We start from the raw sequence: 19,626 nt of genomic DNA, 5'->3' as shown, positions 1-19,626 counted from the left end.
TGAAATAGAGCTGCCTTGATGTGTTAACAAACAAATCAGTGGAGACAGTGTACTTAGCTAAGTTGATATAAAATAGAACTTTTCATTTTATATTTAGAGATAGTCATAAAAACAAAATAAGGTAGTGCTCAACTTATACTGGGCCTTAGTTAGGTCATAGTTTAATACACCATCAGGTTTTGTACACTCCATTATAAAGTCTAGTCTAGTTTTCTTATATTTAATGATTTAAAATATTACATTGGTTTATTATTATCGAAAAGTTGCTGTGTTAATTCACAAGGGTATTCTCAAGGATATGGGTTGCTGTATTGATGACAGACTTGCAGAGATAAAGTTATTTTCACTGGAGCTGAGAACGTTGACAGGTAAGTTGGCTGCTCACTTTCAAAAATCAAGCGGTTTTCAAAACTGACAGCCTTGTGCTGTTGACAAACTCCAATTTCACACGCTCATTTTCAACTTGCAGTTCAGTAGACACTGCTGAATGTTCATCTGAGGACTGTAGAAATTGCTGGAAATGCTCAGCAAATCTGGCAGCAGCTGTGGAGAAGGTTGACGGGCAGAATGTTATGAATGTAAAATATAGTTGTATGAACTATGCCAGGATGAGGACCACAAAAGCTGAGGGAAAACTCAGACATTAGTAGGGCCCCTGCCATATTTTCAAGCTGACTGACACCAATTAGTTGAGGTCAAGGGTCCTGTTCCTTTAAAGAATGGTCACCTCCAAACCCACCCCCTAACTTCCTGCCCCTCTCCCCTTGTAGTCAGCCAATTGGATGGTCAGGGGCTCAGCAGTTTCAGAAACACCATTGGGTGTGATAGTCAACTACTGAAACTATGTCTGGAAGACAGGACACCATGCAACTGACTTCCTTCTCAACCAGGTAAATGGGATCTGGGGGCTGGCCAACGTAGACCCAGGCTGGTGGTTGACAGGTTGGGGACAGACTATTGTGGAAAGGAATGTTGCCATGATGCTGGCTGTTGCTGTCAGGGGCCATTTCATAGAACACAGGAACACCAACCTCTCCTGACCACACAGAGGCGACAAAGGTTCAAGTGCCAACCTCCCTAATTAGCAAAGAGTCCAAATATCACCTGATAAATTGCCAGCAGCAGTGGGGAGAGACCTTACATTAACCAACTGATTTGCTAAATTGACCTCTGTGTGGGAAGGCTGTTCTCTATCTTCCCTGCTACTGCTAAAGTGGCACATTAGCAAGAAGGTGATGGGCACTCTTATTCCACCTTCCCTTATCACTATCACAGCCCCCACCCCCAGTCCCTCCTCTCAATCCGCTTCCCATACTTTCCCCTGAGGGCTGATATCATCTGGATTAATGATTTCTCATCAGAGCTGAAACAGGTCAAAGATGTAATAGGTTTTAATGGATAAGGACATGGTTAAAAAATAGAAAATAAAAGTTCTGCAATAGATTGAACTGGGATAAGTCAAAAGGCAAAAGAGTTGGTGCAAAGACAAAGAGGGGCAAGTGAAGAAGCAAAAAGTATGTCTCGAGGGAGTGTGAATGAAAGAATGAAAGAATCATGAACTGCTGCCATCCAAAATCAAACAGAGAAGAAACCCAAGAAAGAAATAAAAGCAGCAACAAAGGAAGTGGTGGAGGCTGGTACAATTACATTTAAAAGGCATCTTGGAGATTATGAGGATTGCGGTTGCTGGAAGGTCGGAGTCGATGGGGTGTGGAGCTAGAGGGAGCACATCAGATCAAGCAGCATCAGAGGATGAAGGGCACTGCCTGAAACATCGACTCTACTGCTCTTCTGTGCTGTTTGATCTGATGTGCTCCCTCCAGCTCCACATTTTATTGACTTTAAAAGGCATCTGGAAGGGTAAACAAATAGGAAGAGATTAGAGGTATATGGGCCATATTCTGGAAAATGGGACTAGATTTATCTAGGATATCTGGTCGACATGGACAAGTTGGATCGAAGGATCTACTTCCATGCTGTATATTCTTATGACTGTAAGAAGCCTCAACCTACTCTTTTTTTCCCTGCTTAGGTGTAACTTCTCAGTTCGGGGAGTATTCTATAACTTTAATTTCCATTGCCCAATCTTTTAATAATATGGAACCCAGAACCATTCCAAAGTTAACGTGAGATCTAACCATGCTTCTGTACAAATTTAAGCAACTTCTCTGCTTTTCAACTTTATCCGTCTCAAAATGAATTCCATGCTTTGATTCCATCACTCTTGTCTTTTTAATCTATGATGGGACTTCTATTGATTTATGTGTTTGACCCCCAGATCCTTCTGCTGCTCTATTCTTGTTAGGTATTTATCCAAAAGTAAATTACTGGAAATCTGAAATAAAAACACAAAACGCTGGAAATTTTCAAATCTGGCAGCGGTTGTGGAAAGAGAAGTTAAAGGTAGCGATTTTTGAGAAGTTTTGTAGCTCAAGTTGATGGTATGGATGTAAGTTAGCTTGCTGAGCTGGAAGGTTTGTTTTCAGATCTTTCATCACCATACAAGGAAAAATCATCAGGTGAGAGTCTCGATGAAGCACTGATGGTATGTCCTACCTCTATTTGTATGTCTTGATTTCTTAAGGTGGGTGATGTCATTTCCGGTTCTTTTTTATCAAGGGAAGGTAGATGGGGTCTAAATCAATGTGTTTATTGATGGAGTTCTGGTTAGAATGCACAATCCAAAGATGCACAGATTAGGTGAATTGACCATGCTAAAGTTCCCATCGTGTTCAGGGATGTGTAGGTTGGGTGCATTTGTTAGGGTTAAATGTAGAGCAGTAGGGTCTGGGTGTGTTACTCTTTGAAAGGTCGGTGTGGATTTGTTGGGCCGAAGGGCCTATTTCCACACTGTGAAAAAATGGGTAACTAGGGAGAGAATAAGGCCCCTCAAAGATCAGCAAGGTGGCCTATGTGTGGACATACATGAAATGGGTGTGATACTAAACAGAAAAAAAACAGAATGGCATCAGAATGAGAGCTGTGTTATGAATAGACTCTGGCAACGTTCCCTAATTCATTTAAGTTCCAGATATGACACCCCAACCATGAAGCTTCCAGGTGAATAGGGATGAACTGGACTGCCTCTTTATTCATCCCATTGGTTGGTAACAACCAGTTAATTTCAAAGGATCCCATCCATGTCTTTCTGCTATTGATGAATTGGGGACGCTGTGAACTTTTAAAACGTGTGTTGGCTGTCATGTGATTACATTGCCAACACTTTAAATGCTGTTTCTAAACTGTGATTTTTCTATAACACAGGGTTGCACAAGAACGCAACCACCACGCTTTAGAAGAACTGACTATCTTTCTCCCAGATCCAAATACTTATTTTAAAAGGTACCAATTTAACCAGGCTTTCTTAAGTTAACAGTGTGAATGCATTAATGATTAACATGAAACAAATTAATACTGTAACATACTTACATATTGATTAAAACAATGTTGCAATTGCAAAAAGAAAGAAGTAAAGTTGGGAGTAATGCAAAACGGTTATCCTGATCAATCACTGAATTGATCCTGAAGAGTGGATGGTTGAATGTTGCAACAAGTGAAGTAATGGTTCCCAGTAATATAAATATATGTAGGTGGGCAGATAGCTGATGATCCTTTTGAATATTGGTTGAGATTCTGTAGTTCTGATGCCTTTTGACTCTGATTGACTTCCAGCATTCAGGATGACAGAGATCTCTCTTAACCTGTTTCCTTTTTGACTGGTTTGTAGCACTTGGACTGAGAGAGATCTGTTGCTCACTTACAACTCAAGAGTAACCAAAGAACAGTTCATTGACTGTGACATTTGCAGCATACTAATACTCAAACCCAGACTGGTACACATAACAGCATTCAGTCCCACTAGTCCATGGTAGTGGAGTTGACATTGCTTTTGTACTGCGATTCCTTGTTGTCTGCAGCTTGCGACATTATCTGCAGGTGATGGCTTACTATTGATCCATCAATCCCCCATTATCTTTGTAGATATAAGAGATCAGAGTCCATTCTGTTCAAAGGTTCCTTGATTAGTTTCGTATCCTATTGATCACACCCCAAAGTGTTTTATGAATGCAGTTATTGTGTTTGTTAGGGGTCGTTTTAAAAAACACATTTTGGAATTAAGGGCTAAAAATGCTGGTATTACCTTTTGTGGAACCATGTTGGACAGGAAAGCTGCACAGATTTTGTTTATTCATTCATGGGATGAGGGCATTGCCCAGCCCTAGTTGTCCAGATGGCATTTAAGAGCCTGGAGTTACATATAGGTCAGCCCAGGTAAGGATAACAGTTTCCTTCCCTGAAGGACATTAGTGAACCAGATGGGTTTTTCTGGCAATCGACAATGGATTCATGGTCATTGTTAGGCTCTTAATTCTGGATTTTTGTTGAATTTTATTTTTATTATTTTTAGTGCCTAGTCGAAAAGTGAGGTGCTGTTTGAGCCTCATTGAAACACTATAGGAGATCGGGGCTGAGAGGCCAATGTGAGAGCAATTAGTGACTAGTTTCTAAATCTTATTCCCTCTTTAAGTTCAAAATCTTGTACATCAGAAATGTTTGACCACATGAGTCATTCACAGATTGGCAGCAGTGTTGAATTTGGCCAATCTCTCATTGGCTCAGATATTCCAGTCAGGTTTGGAAACCTTATTTCCGACCCTGATCACATTAAAAAACTATCTCCTTTCATTTAGATGCCTATAATCTTTGTAGAAACCGTAACCTCCTTTGAAGCAGTCAGGGTGCTGTGTTTGGTGATTTCAAAAGTCTAGCAGCACAGCCAGCCGCTCCAGTGAAAGGGCAAATATTTAATGCAAGTGTGGGGTTAGGATGGTTGTTGTTTTAGAGTTAGGGTGCCAGGTGAGTAAGAGGTTAGTGTGTCAGGTGGGCAGGTTAATAGGTATATGAGTGAGTGATTTGGATATATTGTGAATTGTGGGAGTTGGATCAGATTGTTGGGAGAGTATCTTAGACCTGACAGGTGGGATGGGTGTATTGACTTAATGGGGGTGAGCTGCTGGGGTGGGGAGGTTGTCAGTGTCAGGCCAGGCTGGTCAAATCTGCAGTGGGGAATGGTGGGCATGGGGGTCTGCTGGGTTTTGGACGGTGTCAGGAGGGGTTGCCAGGAAGTCTGAGGATCTCAGGAGTATACAGTGTGCAGTCTTGGGTCTCCATAATTAGAAAGGGATGTAATTGCAGTGGAGGCAGTCAGAGAAGATTCACTCAGCTGATTCCTGGGATCAGGGTTCATCTTATAAGTGAAGATTAGACAGATCAAGCCTGTATCCATTCAGTTTGGAAGAATGAAAACTCCCCTAATTGATTTTGGTGTCATTGGGAGATTCAGGGGTGAGTTGAGGTGTTACTTTAATTGTTACCCAAGCATTAGTGGTTGCTTTTAACCCTCTAACCCTTCAATATAACTATTTAGCTGAAGTGAGTCAAACTCCCCCGAATTCTTTGAATTTAGTGAGCTCTTTCAAAAGTTTCCAGATACAAGGGAACTGCCCATCAGAAATTTCCCAGGCAATTCCCATGGGGACAGCTGTGCTGGGCATTCTGCATGGTCCTGCTATACAACTCCAAATATATTGCTCTAAAGACTCCCTTTCCATTGTCATATCCAGACTATTACATGTTTTCTTCATGTTTTTTGAATTTTTTCATAAATGTTTTATTGTGTATTAATTTTTATGTGAAAAAATTGTGTGCTATTTCTTCTCATGATGGTGAACATGAAGGAAAAAACATTGATGATGAAAATATTGCAAGGTTGGGCTATTTTGATTGGCATACCATTTGTGTTTTGTTATAAAACAGAATAAAAAAGCAATGCTTTGATAACTGAAAGGGATATATGAATTGTAAATTGTGTATTTAGGGTTTGTATCAGCTTATACTTAAAATTGGTCTCAATGCAAACCAGCAATATTTATGAACTCACTGGGGCTTAGAACAATTCGAAATTCTATTTGACTATATATTTAGGAACTCTGTACAGTACATGTTGCAAATGCTATAACTAATACCCCAGGTGGGATAACAGTGAGCAAAGAATGAAATCAAGGCTAGAAACAAGGTTTAAGGCAATGCAGCAAGAATGCAAAGATGCAACAGTTTTCTTTTGGCAATTCTTCAAACACACACATTTTGAACAACCTTTCTTGTCTATTTGATAAAGAAATTTGTGTTTGGCTCTCCCCATGTTATGGTGTATGTTTGTGTTCAATGCATGAATAAAGTATGTCTAGTTTTAATTAGTTTAAAAATATTACTCAAAGCCTGATCTCCTGGGAATTCTGGCAACCACAATTCAGTTTCTTTTCTTTTTTATCTTTTCTGCTTCCATCACCCAAGGCAGTGTCTGATGTTAAAGACATTCTTTTTTTAATGAATTTTTCAGGGGTTTCTATTTTTTTAAAAAAAATCCTTAATTATGGGGAGTAAGACCAGGCCTCATTCTTAATCCTGACCCCCAGCTATTGGCTTGCAGCATTAATCCAGCCTGGTGCTATGCAGTGGGATGCAGGCCTTGTCAGGGGCTGCTGGAAACGCGTAAGAGTGAGGCCAAGCAAGTGAATACAAAATAAAAGAATTTTGTATGTGATTTGCCACAGGGGTTGAGTTTAAAGCCAGACGATAGGAGTTGGTATTGTGGAGATAATCCAGAAGACTCGTGGAACAAGCTACTTGAAGCTGCTTCCCAGTGGAAGGTTTTACTTTGCCTGAAAGGACCGGCCTTGGTTTGATAACCCTCACAGGACCAGAACACTCCGTTACCTGGGGCTGTTTGTGCGGCTGGTGAAAGATTTTGATCTGCTTAAAGCCTCTAATTTAAGGACTTTTTAGACAAAAAAAGCTAAAACCTTAATAGATTTTAGAGCACAGCTTGGAGTGGGATAGGAAAAGGCATTAATTATTGTTGGTTCTAATACTAATTAAATGGTTCATTTAATTCCTTTCCTTTTTTGTTACAAACGTCTGTTTGTCAAAGATAGAAGAACAAGATCAATAAAGAATGATACGGACAAGTCAGATTTCGAGGATGCTGTTTAGGTGCACAAGCGAAAGCTGCAAGATGATAGATCTAAAGAAAGTAACCATCATTGACTGAGCAATTGAAACGAGGGGATAATACCCACGTGGAGATGTTTCTGTTTTTGGGGGCCTTTGGTGCTTTTAGTCGTTAATGATGTGCCTTATTTCACTATCATTGTTTAGCTGTATTCTTTCTCACCAAAAGATGTTTAATTATATTAAGATTTTTTTCATTTGATGTGAGCATCACTGGCTGACCTCGCATTTATTGCCCATCCCTGGTTAACCTTGAAAAGATGGTGCTGACCTGCCCTTTTGAATCATTGCAGTCTATTTGATGTAAGGACACCCATATACTGTTAAGGAGGCAGTTCCAAGATGTTAATCCACTACATAATTAAGAATACAGGAAGAAGAAATACTCACTCACATACAATTCCTTGCATCATAAGTTGATATCCCATTGATGTCAAACGAAAATATTACTCAAGCCTCACAGATAACAGCACATTCTGGACAGGGGCTGGGGTATCTGTGACAGTAACTTCTGCATTTCCTTATTTAACTGTACTTCTCAGATACCAGAGTTTGTTGTCAGTTTTATCTAATAATGGTGAGTGTTCAAGACCTCAAGAATTTGTAGGTGCCCCGTACCATCCCTCAACTAACAAGACAATGCGTGAGCTGGATGTTGGTCTCATCTTCACTTTTATATCTGCCCAATATAATCTTTGCTTCTCTTTGACGATCAAAACTCTGTTGAACCCAACCTTGAATATGTAAACGATCAGCCTCCACAGTTCTCGGGGGAAGAGAATTCCAATAACTAATCACACTGTCCCTTAAATGTGAGAGTCTAAAATCTTAAACGCTGATTCCTAATTCTAGATACCCCTGCAAGGAAAAAACCTTCTCAGTACTCACCTGTTGTGACCTTTTAGGATCATATATGTTTCAAAAGAATGACCGTTCATTTTTCTAAACTCTGGTGGGTATAGGCCCAGCCTACTCATATATTCTTGCTGCCAGCTTCATTGTATAGCACAAAAAAAGGCCCACAAATTGCTTCAATGCTCCAATAATTTGTAAAGACTCAAAGTTATAATTGATCCTGTCTATCTTGGATGTCTTAGATCTTTCCAACCATACTTTTGGGTGAATGTGATTCCAGTTCTTGATTGAATAGTAGAAGAACTTTCATTGTAGGCTTGATTCAACCATGATTGCCAAAGGTCTGAGTTACTGTCACTATATCTGCAGACAATTGTCTCTAAGAATGAAAAGTAAATGCAACATTTAAAAAAATAAAACTTTGTAACCCAAACTCTTTTTTGGTTAGGAAAACCTTTTTTTAATATTGTATGCAACGACACAACAGCTTTAAAAATACATACTATTTACTGAGACCAAGTGATAAACGTAGACCAAATTAGTCCTGATTTTGCTATTGATGAATATTCAACCTATTCTGAGTCAAACTGATTCAGTACTTGTTTAGATAAAGCCCCTAGTTAAATTTCTGGCACTGGTAATGCTCATGGGGCTCAGGGGGAGTCCATTATTTCTTCCAAATTCATGCTCTGTTCATGCCCTACTCCATTCATCTTCCGTCAGCCAGTTACCTGCATTCTGTCAAAGATATAACAATGGTTTTCAGGTGCATTACAGTTGCCTTCAGACAAATGGAAACTCAATACTCTAGACTCAAGACTTAAAATTGCAGAATCATCCATCACTGTTAATACCCATGAAGTACATAATTTGCAGGTTCTGACTAACTATAAAGCAACAGAATCACAAAATCTATTATTTTCTTAACATCGGATGAAAATTGAATTAAGAAAGAGCAAAAAAGGAAATTAATGTTGAATTTGATACTGGAAATCTCAAGCTAATCACACCTGAGTTGTAGCAAGAATTGCATTTGGGGAAAAAACATCCAGAAGATGCAGGAAATACTCAGATACTCAGCGTCAATGAGGAAGAAACAAATGTGATGATTTAGAGCAATGACCTGTCAGCTGGAATGCCAACAATATTGTTGTTATCGCATAGTTGGTTAGTCAAATGTCAGTGGCAGTTAAAGTGGTGGTGGATAGATCAACTTCTCTTATATCTTAGTTTGAATGCATAGTCTCTGACAACACACCACCTAAATCTATCAAAATCCCATTGCGACTGAGTCCGGCAGATTTGAGATGTAGTTTTGTGTAGCTCTTGAGCTAAGCTGGAAACCAGCTTGAAGTAAACCACCTAAACTAAGCACAGCGCACAGTTTCATTATCCCCACTGACTGAAATATCAGAGAGTCCTCGGACAACTAACCTTCTAGGCTGCAGGTACACTTTCACTTTGCACATGAATTTTTACCCATTGTCTGGCTTTTCCTTTGCTGCTTACAATTTGGACTCACTGAGAAGGAGTGGTTGGAGATGGGAGAATTCAATGCCAGTCAGAAAATTGGAGGCTGACTTAATTCTAACTGCCTAAAGGAAAAGAAATGCTGCCTTGAAGAACAATACTGGCACAATATGTTCGAATGGGAGAAGATTACCCTACGGTTGCGATTTGGTTGCGATCTTTTTCAGATATGGAGGATGACTAGGGTTCATGGAGAAGGAAATTCATGTGGCTTTAATCCAGCTCCCAGGGGACATAAGTCAACTGCACAAAATTTCTTTCAAATTTGACACTAATTGGCACTTAGTCAGCAACCTCTCTCAAAGATGGCTAAAAAGAGTGAAAGCAAGAGAAATGAAAATGTCGCATAGGTATGTTTCTCTCAGGCTGAAGAGAGGCAGAATATCATGGCAATAATATTGCTTAATATTGCACCTGACACTTGCTGTGTCCAACTTGAGATAAGTGAAATAAAATTAGAAAAGACACATACATCAGTTCATATTTAAAAAGAATAAGATGATGGGTGGCACATTGCTTAACTGATACAAAATGGAAAATGTTTCTATTATGGTTGTGTATCAGAATCTTATTGATCAACTGTTTACACAAACAATACACAAAAGAAGCAAATTGGTTATTCACTGCGTAAACGGAGGTGAATGTGAGTTGCCCATGCAAAATCATAAAAATAAGATATTGTTCTACATCTACCTTGAATTCTGGAATACCTTTCACTCTTCCAAAGTGAATGTAATCAGGAAATCCCATAATTGTGAAAATCTGTTATCCCAATTATTGGATTTGGAGTAATGCCATTGCGTGCAAATAAATGTGGTTTAATGCAGGTTAGACAACCAGAAGTAGCTTATGTAGGTCAGAGACAAAACACAGGTATAAGTTGGTGCATCAGTGATGACTGACATAATGGAAGCATGTAGTATCACATGACTTAATGGTGCACCATTCATATTGATCTCAGTCTCATACAGAACCCCTTTGGCACATGAATACAATTTGGATCCTAATACAGAATTTGAGATCAACATTCTAGCAGTCTGAAGCCAGAGGCAATTGTCAGATCTAGTGACACACAGACTATTAAAGGAGTATCCCTGTACACAGGCAATAAATATGACAAAGTATGTATTGTTCAATTAACAGAGTAATGCTGGCTTATTCATTATGAAAGATTGTTTCTTTTCCTTTGCACCAGCTCAATAAATCTGACAAAGGTACCATTTGTTGGCACTCAAGAATGTGATGCATGTTTCTTCGATGAGGTGAATTAATGCAAATTTCATTGAAAGATGTTAGAACATTCACAGCACCAAAAAGATATTTAGTGAAATTGCAGTACTAAATATAGATATTTTCAACCAGCATAGATATGCACAGTTCTACACAGACTTAAAGACACAGAGTAAAAGAGTAAAATCATTCATTTTATTTTGTTATTGGCCATTCATAATTATATCTCAGATCATTTTAAAGTACAGCACAACACAAGCTACATCCTGTTGGTGTTTCTTTACTTACCTAGTAAAACAATCAGCTTGTATCTATTCTGTATGAAGAGGTTGATTATATAAATTGACCAATTTAATTTGATCCAACATACCACGTTTAAAATTATTGGGGAAGAGCAAAGGAAAGGAACTAATTTTAGCTTTTATAGTTAGTGGAGCAGGAATGATGGACTGAATAATCTCTTTTTGTATGATATAATATGATGGGCTTGCTTTGCTGGTATGTTTCAGGACTTTGATGATGACACAAAATGGAAGTTCTGAAAGTCGCACTTGCTGGCAATGAGGTAATTCCCTCCACAGGATCAAAATCAGTCATAATATTCATTCAGTTCATTCAGCGTTCATATCACACCTCAAATTAACTTTTACTCTAGATTCAACTTAAATCAAATACCCAAATAGCTTGTAAAGTGTGGATGCCTTACACATTGAATTTGTCCACTGATAGTTCAGGGCCATCTAAACTGATTGATATTGAGGTAGTGTCCACATAAATCATAGACATTTCAGAGAATAGAAAATTTTCTGAATTTTGAACTTTTGCAAGGCAGAGTTATTTTTATCGTTGACTCTTCCAAAAAAAGCTAAACAAGACCTATCCTATTTTTCTCCTCATGACATTCAAATGCCACTCTAATGAAGGGCTATCAACTCTCACTCCACAGATGCAGTTTATCCTTTTGATTATTTAAAACATTTTCTGTCTTGATTTCAGGTTTACAGCATCTGCAGAATTTCATGTGTCTTTCTGATTCTATAATCCATAGTGAGTTCCCAACAATTGCAGTTAATTAACAATATTCACAGCAGCAACAGAAATAACATCCTCAGTGAGATTGGTCATTGGGTGGATGAAGCTTAGATTAATTCAGCTGTATCTGAGCTCCTCTAATCAAGTTACAGAATTTTATTGTTTTTAAAAATCAACTTTTATATTTTTAAGAACACAGGATTTTTTGATTTTTCTGTTTTTAATTTTCTCAACACAATAGTGGGAAAGTTGAAGACACAATTAGAGCTCAAAAACAGGGTAAATAAAGGTAAAATATTATCAGTAAAAAGCATACTTACTTTGAATAAAGTAAGAGACTGTGTAGAAATAGTCAATTAAAAACTGGGCAACAATTTCCAAGCTTAGAATTAATAGAGACATCAACTTAAATATTCATATTTATTCAAGCTCTTCAGTTTGTAAAGTTGTTTTATGTGTATTCTGATGGTTGATCATCAGAAATTTAGAAATGTAATTGATTTTGTTCGACAACAAATGTCTCTTGTCCTGGTTGCACATTCCTTGACACGGATTCCCTATTTAGGTCTTGAATCCAGTTTTGAGTCTCCTGCTCCTCAGATGCTATCTGACCTGCTGTGCTTTTCCAGCGCCACCCTTTTCAACTCCAATTTTGACATCTATCCATGGGCCCATGGACCTTCACTCTCAGCCTCCATGCTCACTCTTGCCCCCAAACTACCACCACCACCCTGTAACTTAGTATTTGTCATATATTGATCAATAAATACAATTTAATTAAATAAAATGCAATGGATTCCTCAAGGGAAATCCTATTTAATCAAATTCTTACAGCTGAATGATGAGGTAAAAGAAAGGGTTGGCCGGGGCAATTCTGTTAATGTGGTTTACATGGACATCCAGAAGGCATTTGATGCAGTACAGTGCAGTACATGTGTGCAAAGTTACAGCTCCTGGAATACAAAGGATTGTAACAACCTGGATACAGGAAACCGAAACAAGTGGTTAATTGCTGATTTTCAGGTTGAGGGAAGGTTTGCAATGCAGATCCCCAGGTATCAGGACTTTGCTTCTCCTGATATAAATTAGTTATCTAAAACTTGCGGTGCAGTGCACAATTTCAAAATTTGTGGACAATACTAAATTTGGAGGCAATGTAAACTTTGAAGAGGATGTGGGCAGGTTGGTGGAGCAGGTAGATAATTGGCAGATGAAGTTCAATATAGAAAAGGATGAAGTGACACATTTGATATAAAGAACAAGGAGACACAATATAAAATAAATGGTACAACTCTTCATCGGGTCGAGGAGCAAAGGAACCCGAAAATGTATAAGTCTGTAAAGGCAGCTAGACATATATCAGACACAAGAGCTGGTTCAGCTGGAGTATTGCTATGAAAGGCAGCAATGGATTAAGAATTGTACGTAATGTGAAAACTATGAACTATCCTGGTGTCTTTCTGGCCAGAGACTGTAGGGCTGGTTGATGTGTGTAAAGTTGGATATGAAGAGATTGTTCAAATCTTACCTTTCTGCTATACTAACCCTCGGGGTGTCCTTTCTCATCATATTGAATTGTTCACATTAGTATTTAATTTCAATCGTGTCATAATATCAGATGGAGATGAATTCCATAGCTTGCTGAAAACTTCAGGAAGTGACTAGAAACAAAACTGTACCATTACATGTAGTGATAGAATCCAGTAAACTCTAGTTTTTAACAAGTTATCTGCACTGTGATCGAACTGGAGGTTATGGAATTTTTTTTGTTTTAATTTCCGGCCATTGGTTATGTAACGTGTGAATAATGAGCAAAAATATTGCTTTTTTGTGTTGCATGCATTTCTCCAATTTGGAGTTGTGGCCATGGTTTTGTTGGCTACACAGTTTCTAACAAACACTTCTATATAGCAATCTATTACTGAGAACCAGACTACTTCATGGGATTGCTGATTCACCTTAACAAAACTTACATGTACTACATGGGTTAGGTGCAATAGGCATAGCTGTACCTGTTTTGTGATAGCTGCTTAAGTTACACATGCAATACAGGAATCGTCAGTTGCTGTGAGTTCACTACTTACTCTAGTGCAGGGTCAATTCTTCCACTATTTTGCAAGAAGACTTACTTTTTTGGATATTGGCTTACTTTCTGCGCTATACTGTCTGTCATCAGCACAGCCTTCAACTCCACTTATGTTACAAGGTTCATAGAAATGTGAGAAATCATTTCATTTGTGTGGACTTCAATGTCACAATTCACTTCAGTATCACTAATGCTGTCCATGATAGCAATATAGCTACATGTGTTAGCTACTTGATGGTGGGATATTTAGGGTGACATGACTGGTCCCCCTCAATTTTTCATTAAGTGTCCTGCTGCCTTCATTGGTAATTTAGCAATGTTCATCACAGTTGTTGTGCAACCAGGAAAGACTGGAGCTCAATCTAAGGGGGTTACCTCAATGTTTTGCTGCCAATGACCCCAATGCTAATGATGCCTTTTGAGCATCATGTGTCATAATAAAGCAAAGTTGATAAAGGGAAACTACTAGTTGTAGTGTCCTTAGATTTCCAAAAGGCATTGGGTGTGTTAATATGGTATTAACATGGATTGATGATTAGGTTAACACACAGGGACAGAGAACCAGGACTGGTGGGTGATTTTCAGGTTGTGAAGACATAACTAGTAGAGTGCTACAACGATCAATCCTATGTCTTAATTATTTATTATCTGTACTGTTGAGCTGGAGAAGAGGGTACAGAGAAATCTGTCCAAATTTGCTGATGATACAAACATAGGTAGGAGGGCATGTTATGATAAGGACATAATAAATCCCCAAGGGAATACTATAGGTTGAGTGAGTGGGCAAAAACTTGGCAGATGGACTTTAATGTAGGAAACTGTGAGTTCCTGCACTTTGGTAGGAAGAATCAAAGGACAGACAATTATTTAAATAGAGAAAGACACCAAAAATGTGTAGCAGAGCTCTACTGTGTTCTTGAGCCTGAGACATAAAATGTCAACATTAAGGTACGCAAGTAATTAAAAGGGGAAATTATATTTTGATCTTTATTGCTAGAGTTTTGGAATTTAAAAATAGAATAGAACAGAATAGAATAGCAATTTATTGTCATGTGTGTTTTTACAAAAAAAGTGGAAGTTTTCTAAGTCACCATATCATGGTGCCTGTATTATTGACAGAAGTTATAGTTAAGAAGAAAACAGTAATAATTAAGACAGAGTTCATTCAGATCAATTTCAGTTTGGGGAAAGTCAATTAAGATGACAAACACTGGAAATCCCAGAAGCTGCCGCTGAAGAAAACCTATACATTAATTAGACCTCCACGCTGAGACAAGACTACCAAACCTGGAGACTGCCATGCCAATCCAAGACCACCCCTCTGGGACAAGGATGCCACAATGAGACACCATTGATCCAGAGTGGAGTACAAGCCCTCCACGCTGGGATGAGACCACCACACCACACATCGAGACATGCTGGGGCTGAATGAGGTTGCCAGGCTGGGCCACTGGAAAAATTTGGAATCTGCTGCTGAAGATCTCCACATTGATGTGACCTTCACACCAACCTGGAGACCACCATGCCAAGTTGAGACAGCGCCTCTAGGATGAGGCTGCCATAACGAGACACCACTGCACCAGGCCAATACTGCCATGCCAGGCTGGAAGCCTTCTCTTCACCGAGTCTGGGCTGGGAGAAGATGCCTTTTGTCAAAGAAGTTAAAGAAAGTAAGGTAATAAATGGAAGCATTAAGAAAAAGCTGAGAAAGTAAGAAAAAGTAAAAGAGTAAAAAGCAGATGGAGCAGATGAGCTCCTGGACTGAGGTTCCTGTAAATTGCACTGCTACACTATGACCATCTTGCTTCTTTAAATAGGGATTTTTTGATGCAACTGTATCGGATGTGGGTGAAACCACACCTGGAGTACTATGTACAATTCTACTTTCTAACTTTAAGAAAGGATATACTGATATTGAAGGCAGTTCAAAAGAGATTCACTCAGCTGATTCCTGGGATGAATTGCCAAACAGGTTCACCTTTATTCATTAGAGTGATACAATTCTGAGGGGTTTGAAAGGGTGAATGTTGAGAAGATGTTTCCACTAGTGGGGCAACCTCAATCTAGGGGACATAGTTACAGAAGAAAGACAAACTCATTCAAAATCAAGATTCAAAAGAATAGCGAATGGCTGGAAAAATCTACGTCAGGGAGTGGATGGCTACATCCATGCAAACACGTAAAGGGGAAGCAGATAGAATTTGAAATATTGAGGAATTATGAGCTAAGAGAAGCTTGCATGAAAGAGGAGTTGAGATGTGGGGAAGATCAGCCAAGACTTAATAGAATGGCAGGCCAGCATTGAGGTGCTGAACGGATTACTCCTGCTGCTACTCCTTACGTTCTTTTGTGTCACTCAGCAATTTGCTCATCTTGCCTGACAACAGCATAGGTGCTGCTGAACCCAAAGTGACACAGGTGCTCCACAACTGACTGTGTCCCTGAGCGCTGTGTATTTGGAATCCCGTGATTCCCACTCCAGAAGTCACCTGCACCAGTGAGCCATCTGTGTGACTGTGAGGAGCTGTCAATTATTTGCAAGTTAAGATGATCCCATCCAATGAGTTTGTTTGTTATCCAGAGCATTAGAATGCATGTGCACAGAAAACAACTCAATTGGACAATTTATCTTCGCATAATCTTTATATTGTTATGGACAATTATCAGTAAGGACAAACAAGGAGCATGAATTGTAATCTAGATAGCTAATGAACCCATTACCAGGCTCAAATGCATAAATTTGTAGAATTGAGGTACAGTGATAATTAATAAATACCTGTAAATGCAATCCTTCGACCATATGCCAACACAATCTGCACTTATTTCTAACTAATGGCTGGATTGCTGACAACACTGTTCAGAGATACTTGTTCAGAATTACTATGTTTAAATTGTGTAACATTTTTTGTACAGTAGTAAGTTGGCACGCAAGATGTAAAGTTATGGTATACTGGAAGCAGAATTGAAATGGTTTATTAAAGGTGTGAGGTATACTCCAAAGGAAGACAATTAAATTTGTTAGGTACTTTTTTATGACTCAAGATTTATAGAAAAGGAAACCCTACTCTGTCTGGATATATTCTGGAAGATGTGAACTCCTGCCTTTAACTAATCATTGCTCACACTCTCTATACCGCAGCGCCCACTCCCTCCAGCTTCACCATCCCCCAGTCCCCAACACTCTTCAAACATCCTACAGCAAGAACATTGCCATTGGTTGCTCAGCATGGCAATCTGACACTGCTTGGTGACCTGTGTTAAAAATGAAATTTCTACCTTAGAGGTTAATGTGCCAATGTTCATGGGTGTAGGTGCAGGGGAATGTTTCCCATCTCCAACAGATTATTGGCATTCAGTTTCTGACAACATGTCTGGACTTATACACTTAGAGTCATAGAGATGTAAAGCATGGAAGCAGACCCTTCGGTCCAACTTGCCTATGCTGACCAGATATCCCAACTAATCTCATCCCATTTGCCAGCACTTGGCCCATATCCCTCCCAACCCTTCCTATTCCTACTCATTTACCCATTACAAATTTGTTTCTCAATTTCCCACTGACTATGAGGGGTCCATAATGCAATCCCAATAAGGTGATCATCTCTTTCTTACTTCTCAGTTCCACCCAAATAACTTCCCTGGATGTGTTTCCAGGAATATCCTCCCTCAGTACAGCTGTAATCCTGTCCCTTATCAAAAGTGCCTCTCCCCCTCCTCTCTTGCACCCTGCCAATTCTATCCTTTCTATAACATTTCTATCCTGGAACATTAAGCTGCCAGTCCTGCCCATCCCTGAGCCACATTTCTGTAATTGCTATGATATTCCAGTCCCATGTTCCTACCCATACCCGGAATTCATCCACCTTCCCTGTTAGGACTCCTGCATTGAAGTAAATGCAGTTTAATTTATCAGTCCTACCTTGTTCTCTGCTTTGTTCTTGCCTTCCCTGGCTGTTTGACTCACCCACTTTCTCAACTGTACCAGTCTCAGATTGATCTCTATCCTCACTATCTTCCTGGGTCCCACCTCCACCACTACCTTACTAGTTTAAATCCTCCCGAGCAGCTCAAGCAAATCTCCCTGCCAGTATATTTGTCCCCTTCCAATTTGGGTGCAATCTGTCCTTCTTGTACAGGTCACTTTTAACCCAGAAGAAATTTCAATCATCTAAAATGCAAACTCTTCTTCCATGTACCAGCTCCTCAGCCATACATTCATTTGCTCTATCCTCCTATTCCTACCCTCATTAGCTCATAGCACCAGGAGTAATCCAAATATTACAACTCTTCAGGACTTCTCTTTTCAATTCCTGCCTAACTCTCTATATTCTCCCTTTAGAATCTCATCCTTTTGCCTTCCTATGTCATTGATTCCAATGTGTACAACGACCTCCTGCTGTTCCCTCTCCCCTGTGAGAACATTCTGCACCCTTTCTGAGATATCCTTGATCCAGGCACAAGGGAGGGAACACACCATTCTGATTTTTCGCTGCTGGCCGCAGAAAGATCAGTCTGTGTCTCTGACTAGACAGTCCCCTTTTACAATCGATTGCTTGGAACCTGACATACCCCTCATTACATTAGACCCGGTGTTGATAACCAGAAACTTGGTTGTTCATGCTACATTCCCCTGAGAGGCCATTACCCCCTTCATTTTCCAAAAGAGTATTCTTAATTGAAATGGGGATAGCCATGGAAGACTCCTGCACTACCTGCCAACCTCTCCCACTTTTCTTGGAGTTAACACATCTATCTGACTGCATCTACAGCTTTTCTCCCTTCCTATAACTGCCATCCGTCACATTCACTTGCTCTTGTAAATTCCTCATTGCCTCTAACTGTCACTTCAACTGATCCATTCGATCTGATAGGATTCACAACCAATGGCATTTATTGCAAATATAATCCTCAGTAACACGTAAAATCTCCCTAAACTCCCACATAGAGTCATAGAGATGTACAGCATGGAAACAGACCCTTCCGTCCAATCCGTCCATGCCGACCAGATATCCCAACCCAATCTAGTCCCACCTGCCAGCACCCAGCCCATATCCCTCCAAACACTTCCTATTCATATACCCTTCCAAATGCCCTTAAATGTTGCAATTGTACCAGCCTCCACCACATCCTCTGGCAGCTCTTTCCATACACGTACCACCCTCTGCGTGAAAAAGTTGCCCCTGAGGTCTCTTTTATATCTTTCCCCTCTCACTCTAGTTCTGGACTCCCCGGCCCCAGGGAAAAGCCTTTGCCTATTTATCCTATCCATGCCCCTCATAATTTTGTAAACCTCTTTAAGGTCACCCCTCAGCCTCCAACGCTCCAGGGAAAACAGCCCCAGCCTGTTCAGCCTCTCCCTGTAGCTCAGATCCTTCAACCCTGGCAACATCCTTGTAAATCTTTTCTGAACCCTTTCAAGTTTCACAACATCTTTCCAATAGGAAGGAGACCAGAATTGCACGCAATATTCCAACAGTGGCCTAACCAATGTCCTGTACAGCATCTGCAGACCTCACTTTCTCCATCTTGGATTACCCAGAATTCTTTATTGACATTTACAGCACAGAAGGAGGCCATTTGGCCTATTTTGTCTGTGCCTGTTGACAAAGATCTGAGTACACTAATCCTACTTTTGACCATAGTCTTGGAGGATATGGCAACACAAGTGAAGATTGAAACACTGCTTAAATGTTACAAAGTTAAAAATCACACAACATCAGGCCCACAACCACTTGATGAAGGAGCAGTGCTCCGAAAGCTAGTGCTTCCAAATAAACCAGTTGCATTATAATCTGGTGTTGTGTGATGTTTAACTTTGTACA

The sequence above is a fragment of the Chiloscyllium plagiosum genome, chromosome 3, assembly GCF_004010195.1.
Source record: "Chiloscyllium plagiosum isolate BGI_BamShark_2017 chromosome 3, ASM401019v2, whole genome shotgun sequence".
Taxonomy (NCBI): domain Eukaryota; kingdom Metazoa; phylum Chordata; class Chondrichthyes; order Orectolobiformes; family Hemiscylliidae; genus Chiloscyllium; species Chiloscyllium plagiosum.
Note: the sequence above shows the minus strand (reverse complement) of the source record.